We start from the raw sequence: 8,141 nt of genomic DNA on the forward strand, positions 1-8,141 counted from the left end.
TGAGGGTGTCCCCAGGGTTAGGGCTCTTCCAACTTAATCCTCAGTACATTCCAGAACTGTATTACTCTGTCTCCCCAGTGACCCTGCAGACAGGTTCTTGGAGAGGACGTTTTGCTAACGGGGTGTACAGTTCCTCATGAAGGGTATCTTCCAGCGGAAAGCTCCTTAAGTTTGAGGCTTCAGATTCCAGAGAGCACATTAAAAAGGCATGTTGTTAAGTTTGGAATGCTCTTTAATTGTCTTAGAAATAGCAGATTACGTGGTTAAGGAAGGGAGCTTAGAAAACCAGACGTGGGGAAGATGGGCTTGCTCTGGAGAAACACTGGCAAAAAGGAAAGTGGGGAAGTTGGAGAGGATTACCATCCAGATGCTGGAATCTTCTGGAGCCATTTTGGGCAAAGTGTTGTATAGCTGTACTGGCAAGTTAGTTGAGGAGAATAAGGGGGGAGGGTTTAGCCTCAAACAGCCCTGGCGTCCAGGCCCGTCAGGCCACCTCTCAGCCGGGGAGCCTTCGGCGACTTAGCCTCAGAATGACCTCATTTCTTGGAAATGAAGACATGCTAGGCACTGTGCTAATTTCTCAGCCCATGTTATTATTTTTTTTTTTTTAAAGATATTTATTTGACAGAGAGAAATCACAAGTAGATGGAGAGGCAGGCAGAGAGAGAGGGAAGCAGGCTCCCTGCTGAGCAGAGAGCCCAATGCGGGACTCGATCCCAGGACCCTGAGATCATGACCTGAGCCGAAGGCAGCGGCTTAACCCACTGAGCCACCCAGGCGCCCCAGCCCATGTTATTTTGGGGGAGTCTTTACACCCTAAAGAGAGGTGACCCTGGTCGCCTGAAGTTGCCTAGCCAGGAGTGCTGGCCGAACCTTAGGGACTCAGAGAACACGGCCCCATTGTCCGTGTCTTCAGTTCTAAAATGGAATTGCCAGCCCTGGGTGTGCCCCAGAGGGTCTGAGGGGGAGGGGAGCTGGGACCCTGGGGCCGGGGCCCCTTTATCCTCTGCCGAAAAGGGCTGGGAGATGGCTCTGGGCCCCGCACTACACTCCGACCTTTGTCCTGCCATTTTCTGTTTATGAGGTGCTTTCCTCCACCCATTATCTCCTTTTATCCACACCATAGCCCTTTGCGGAGACTGGGCGTCCCCGTGTCCCTGTTGAGGCTAGTGGTTGGTCCAAGGTCACCCTCCCCGCCAGGTGAGCGGGAAGCCAGATCTGAGGGCTCCTGCCTCTGTGGGAGCCCGGAGGGCAGTCGCCCCATGCTGTGGCTCTGGGAGGGGAAACTGGGAGCAGTTGGGGAGCCCTGGCAGCCCTGGCCTTGGGGAGGCTCAGAGGACTCTGCTGTGCCCTATAAGGGACTTTTTTTTTTTTTTTTTTTGAGGGACATGTTTCTAATTCAGGATGTCTTTTGTGCCAGCATCGCTCTCTACCCTCTTCCCTCTCGGGCCACTGCAGAGCCCAGACACAGACAGACCCCAGGCCTGGCCTTTCTCATTCCCCCTCCTTGCTGTCCTCTCGGTCAGGTGTCAGCCCCCGCTACACCCCCAACTCTCACCAGCTCAGGAGCCACTTGGAACCAGAGTTGACCCACCCACCCCGGAGATGGGCCCCGTCTCTGCCCAGGGGTGTGCGGCTCTTTGGGTGGGGCTGGGCTGTTTAGGTCCTGCCCCGGGGCTGCTGGTCACCTCTTATCTGCTTCTGCAACCGGGTGTGCTGCGGGGCAGGTCGGAGGGAGGTCACCCCTCCCGTGTTTGGGTGTGTCTGCTGGGGGCAGGTGGTGGGGGCAGGCTTTGGCCCTGGGCCTCCCTGAGAGAGTTCCCGGATTCTCCCCACAGCCTACCCCTCCCCCAGTTCTGGGGAAGTCTAATTTTCCCTGCCCTCCTGGGTGAATTGGGTAAACTTGTTGTAGTTTTGTGAAGGATTTATTTCAGTCTGTTCTTTCACTCCATTTACCTGTTTCCAAGTCTCTCTCCCCTGTGGGGCTGACAGGGCCTCCGGGCAGGGGCCAGGCTTACTCATCTCAGCACCTTGCACAGCACCTGGCACACAGAAGGTGCTCAATAAATATTTGTTAAACTGCCCGGTGACTCTCCCTGCCTCTCCCTGCCCGGCCAGCACCTCCCCCTAGGCACACACTGTCACATACTCACACATACATACACACTCACACCCACACACTCACAGACGTCACACACATTCTCACACACGCTCATACACAGTTGCACACCCCACACATTCTCATACACACCGTGGTCTCACACAGCCACACCACTCCCATACCCCACATATGTGCACACACACATATCCCAGTCACACCCATACCCACTGTTGCATATCAGTCACACTCCCTCACACATCACATACACTCACACATCACAGTCACACACACTCACATATTAGTCACACTGACACATGTCAACTGTACACACACTCTCACACACACATCACACACACACATCACAGTCACACACACTCATTAGTCACACTCAGTAACTGACACATGTCAACTACACACACACTCCCACACACGTCATAGTCACATGTCAGTGACACTCATACACCCAGCCTCAACATCCCCCCCAGTGGATTAAACCCCCAGGCTCACCCTGCCTGAGCCCTGCTGTCACACTGCTCATCTCTTCCCTCTGGAACAACTGACCCCCTCCCCCACTTTCCTTTTTTTTTTTTTTTAAGATTTTATTTATTTATTTGACAGAGAGAGAGATCACAAGTAGGCAGAGAGGCAGGCAGAGAGAGAGGAGGAAGCAGGCTCCCCGATGAGCAGAGAGCCTGATGCGGGGCTCCATCCCAGGACCCTGGGATCATGACCTGAGCCGAAGGCAGAGGCTTTAACCCACTGAGCTACCCAGGCGCCCCTCCCCCATTTTCCTTTAGAGAGGAAGAGAGGGAGCTCACAGGGGAGGGGAGATCTTAAGCAGGCCTCACGCCCAGCTGGGCGTATCTTGGGGCTTGATCTCATGACTTCAGCTGAAATCAAGAGTCAGATGCTTGACTGACTGAGCCACCCAGGCTCCCCAGCTGACCCCCTTTCTGAAGCATTTCCTGCCCTCTGCTCTGCCCTTTCTCCTCACCAGATGGGCTCAGATTTTCCCTCCCCCCGGGCCAGTTGCATAATTTGCAGCGCCCGTGCAAAATGAAAACTTGGGCCCTTGCTGGGGTGTCTGGGTGACTCAGTTGGTGAAGTATCTGCCTTCAATTCAGGTCATGGTCTCAGGTCCTGGGATCAAGCCCTGCGTCAGGCTCCCTGCTCAGCGGGGATGCTCTCTCTTTCTCTCAAATAAATAAATAAAATCTTTGAAAAAAAGAAACAGAAATCAGAAGATCTGGCAGAACTGAGTCAGCTCTCCAACTGGACCACAGTCTGCAAAAGCAAGATCCGGCTGTCCCCTGTATATTCCCCAGCCGCCACAGAAAATCTGGGTAGCCTCAGAGGCAGGAAGTCTTCAACCCCTTTAACCGCTGGTTGAAAATATCTACACCTAACCCCCTACCTGCTGCTCCCAGACTGGGAGCTCATTGTGTACCCCTTCCACCCAGCAAAATGATGGTTATTAAGGATGTCAGTAAGTAAATGCATGACGGCAGTGTGTGGGCGGGGGGTGGGCACAAGGAATAGTCGTGCTCACAGGTGTGGAAACCCAGGACATCTGGGTGGCTCAGTCGGTTAGGCAACCAGCTCTTGATTTCAGCTCAGGTCATGATCTCTGGGTCTTGAAATAGAGCCCCTGCGTTGGGCTCTGCACTCAGCAGGGAGTCTGCTTGAGGATTCTTGCTCTCCCTCTGCCTCCCCCCACCAACACTCATTCTTTCTCTCTCTCTCTCTCTCTCCCAAAATAAATAAATAAAATCTTTAAAAACAAAAACAATATAGAAACCCAGCCAGCTCCTTCTACTATAAGGGTCTGGGATGGGGACCAGAGTTCTCTGATACTCACTAGAAGTCTCACATTTTTTTTTTTACCTCCAAGAACATTTTTTTTTAGTCCAGTTAAGCGCATGGATATAATAGGCACTCGTGCACACTGGAGTATCAGCGATGGCCTTCTGGGCTGGGCACGGCTGCCTAACTAACCCAGAGCGCCCAAAGATACCAGGTCTGCCCAGCAACCTCACTCATCTAGGTAGCTCTCTCCCTGCTGAGGGGGAAGGAGAGTTGGCATGACCTCATTCATCTATGTAATAGCTCTATTATTATACCTATCTATTACTATCTATTATTATATCTCTAGTATTTCTTCTCTCAACCCACCTCTTTTCAGGAAGAACAATGCCCTTAGTCCCTACAAAATAACCATCTCCCTGTGATTTGTAAAATAGAGCACAAGATCCAGATGAACAAGCCCATTTTATAGGTGAAGAAGTGGAGGCTCAGAGAAGGAAGGCGACTTGCTCAAAGTCACACAGCATGACAGTGCAGAACCCGAGATTAATGTCGACAACTGGCCCCAAGCCATATGCCAAGTGAGTGCTTAATGTACCACATTCATTTACGCTCTCAGTGAGTGTTCAAGGAGGGTCTGCTGAGTGCCTGGCTCCATGCAGGGTGCAGGGGACCTGGCTGGGAAGAAGTCACCCAGGGATTGTAGAGAGCTGGGGCTGGAGCCCAAGAAATTCCAAAGTCATGGACATGAGCGCCCCAGCAAGTCTGCAGGGTAGGATGAGGCCTCGTTTCATAGATGAGAAACTGAGGCTTTAGAGAGATTCAGAAACAGTTCAAGTTTCCAGAGCCAGTGAGTTGAAGAAATCAGGATTTGAACCCTGGCTTCCTGACCTTCTCTCAACCCCACAACCGACTCTGTTTTGAGAGGCACCAAGCAACACCGATGTTGCTGACCAGTGCCTGAAATACCACCATTAGATGTGTGCTTTGAGAAGGGCTCTACAGGGTGCCTGGGTGGCTCAGTGGGTTAAGCCACTGCCTTCGGCTCAGGTCATGATCTCAGGGTCCTGGGATCAAGTCCTGCATCGGGCTCTCTGCTCAGCGGGGAGCCTGCTTCCCTCTCTCTCTCTCTCTGCCTGCCTCTCTGCCTACTTGTGATCTCTGTCTGTCAAATAAATAAATAAAATCTTTAAAAAAAAAAAAAAAAAAAAAAGAAGGGCTCTACAATCTACAAACCCACCTGGGATGAGGGGGTGCGTGGATTCACTTAAAAATGCTTTTCAGGGACTTCCTGATCCTACAGGAAGGATGGAGAGTGAGTTTTTAGTTTTTGAGATCCTCATGGGGCCATCCCTTGGGAGTGCTGCGCCCCTTCTCCCTCTCCTCCTCTTCCCTTGGGCCCCTCCTCCCTCTTCTCCTACAGGAAGGGCTGGTCTGGGGCAGCAGCAGCAATTAGCCCAGCTCAGCTGCCCGTTACTGGAACCTTTGTGTCAACTCTGGAGCTGATCCAGGAAACCATGCCCAGTGTCCCACATGACTCAGCCCCACCTGCCCACCTCTACACCTGCGCCAGCCTCAGTGACCCAGGCCACAACACTCAGGGGAAAGTCCCAGCATCCTTTGGTCCATCCCTCACCTATAACAAGGGTTTGCAAAGCATGCTGGGGTTTAGAGTCCTTATAGCACAAGCTTGGGTTCTTGGCTGATGTCTAGCTAGACAAAATGGTCCAGGCAGGGCCAATACTGAGGTTCAGAAAACTGAAATCTCTATGGAGAATGCAGACAGAAGCATCTATTCTTCTCTACCATGGTTTGATATGAGAGAAACTTACAACCATGGGAGATGCTACCTTTCACATAACAAACTGGAAAAAGAATAATAAGAACATTCCTGATGTCTAGAGCTGTGGACAATGTAAAGATAAACTCAAACATGCCATGAACTGTTGGTCTAGGTGTGAATTAGGAGACACTTTCTGAAGAGCAATTTGACAAATTGTCTAAAAGCCTTAAAAAAACATGCCTACCCACTTCACACAGCAATTTCACGTCTGAGAATTTTTCCAAAGAAAATAGCTGGATAGGTTCACAAAGATATATATGTACAAGGACTCTCATGGTGTCATAATTGCAGACAGACAGCAGTGACCCAAGTGTCACTTGAAAGAGGACCGGCGAAATTAACAGCAGGAGAGAGATTTAATTCAAATACTAGGCAGCCATTAAAGTGACGTTTCAGAGTTATAATTATAGACATATAGACTTGTCCTGGATATATTATGAAGTGGAGGGGAAGAGGCAGGTTTACGTTCATCGTGTACAGAGTGATCTCACCTTTGTAAAATGTTATGGCTCTCTCTGGGTGGCATGATGAGAAATCACTTCGTGTTTTCTGAAAAAAGTTAGATTATGTATATATTGCTATGAAGGAATTTAAACCATTTATCCTTTTGAAAAAGAAATTTAGGTATCAATGGGATTGGAGAAAGAATTCAGGGGCTGTTATTTACATCTCTTTAGACATTAAAAAAAAATGTCTTAGGGTGGGGGAAGGTGGTGGGTGCCTGCGGGTGGCTCAGTGGGTTAAGCGTCTGCCTTTGGCTCAGGTCATGATCCCAGGGTTCTGGGATGGAGCCCCACAGTTCATTGGTCAGGCCCCCTTCTCAGCAGGATTCTGCTTCTCTCTCACCCTCTACCCCGCCCCCGCCCCGCTCCCCGCCCCCATGATCTCTCTTTCTCAAATAAATAGAATCTTAAAAAAAAAATGTCTCCAGGGTGTTTCTTCCTTTCAGTCACTCAGAGGCAAGAATGATTCCATTCAATATGGTGAGAAAACTTTGGCTCTGAGAGATTAAGACTGTCCAGAGATTCACAGCACATTACGGTGCTCTTTTATTGATTCTTTCTTTCCTCAGCTGTATTGTCTTCTGATGAGCCCGTTGAAGCCATTCTTCATTTCTGTGTCCATTTTTCAATTCCAGCATTCCTCTTTGGTTCTTACAATTTTCCTGCCTCTGCTGAAATTCCCCGTCTGTTCCTGCGTGTCGTCTACCTTTTCTGCTAGAGGTTTTAACATTTGGGTCATTATGACTCTGGTTCTCCTGGTCACATTGTTTCTTGGCAGTGGGGCTTTTTTTCCCCTTTGATTATTTTTGTAAGTCTCATGATTTTCATTTGATTATTTTTAAAAGACTATTTATTTATTTATTTGAAAAGGAGAGAGAGAGAAAGAGAGAGCACAAGCAGGGGAGGCAAAAGGACAAGCAGACTCCATGTTGAGCACAGAGCCTGACTTGGGGCCCGATCCAAGGACTCTGAGATCACGACCTGAACCAAAATCAAGAGTTGGACACCCAACCGACAGAGCCACCCAGGAACCCTGTCTCCTAATTTTTTATTAAATGCTGGACATCTGTGTAGAAGAGTAATGATTGAGATAAATAGTACATATGACTGACCTAACCTTCTCTGTTAGGTCATTAGGGTGTGTGTGTCTTTCTGTCTGTCTATCTAGGGGCATGGAGCCAGTCTGGTGAGGAGCCTGGTTTAGCTTCAGCTTTGCTGTTGCTGTGGTTGGTTAGTCTTCAGGATGCCTCTGGCTTCCTGTTCCTACAGCATCACCTTGGGCTCGGTGCTGGGTTTTCTCACTGCTCCTGCTCTGCCCTCAGTGTCCTGCCTCCCCTGTGTGCCTGTGCCCAGGAGGGTTCTCTCCATGCTCTCCTATCACCCCTATGGGTGGATGGCTATTGCTGGCTATGTCAGTCTTGTTAGCCTGGTGGCACAGGGCCTCGGGTCAGGAGGGTTCTGTTATTCTGGTCCAGACTCCATTTTTGGCAGGCCCTGTGTGTTTGGGTCTCGAAGGTGGGAATTTTTCAATGATCGTCACTCCTTCCTGTGGCAGCCAAACTGCCTTGTGTCTATGGCAGATCCTGTATGGGGAAGACTTTCCTGCCACTCTTTCAGCTGTGGGAGACCTGTAACCCCCACCAGTAGCCCCACTTCAAGTTGACACTATTGACATTGTACGTTGGATAATTCTTTGCTGATGGGGCTGGTCTTGGGCGTTGTAAGATGTTCAGCAGCATCTTGGACCTCTACTTACCAAATACACAGAGCACAACCTTTTCCCCCAGCTGTGACAACCAAAACCATCTCTAGACTTAGCAAATGTCCCCTGGGAGGCAAAATTCCCCATCCCCAGAACGGCTGCTTTTAACAGGCTTCCTTCCACCACCGA

This window comes from Mustela erminea, chromosome 17 (genome assembly GCF_009829155.1).
Source record: "Mustela erminea isolate mMusErm1 chromosome 17, mMusErm1.Pri, whole genome shotgun sequence".
Taxonomy (NCBI): Eukaryota; Metazoa; Chordata; class Mammalia; order Carnivora; family Mustelidae; genus Mustela; species Mustela erminea.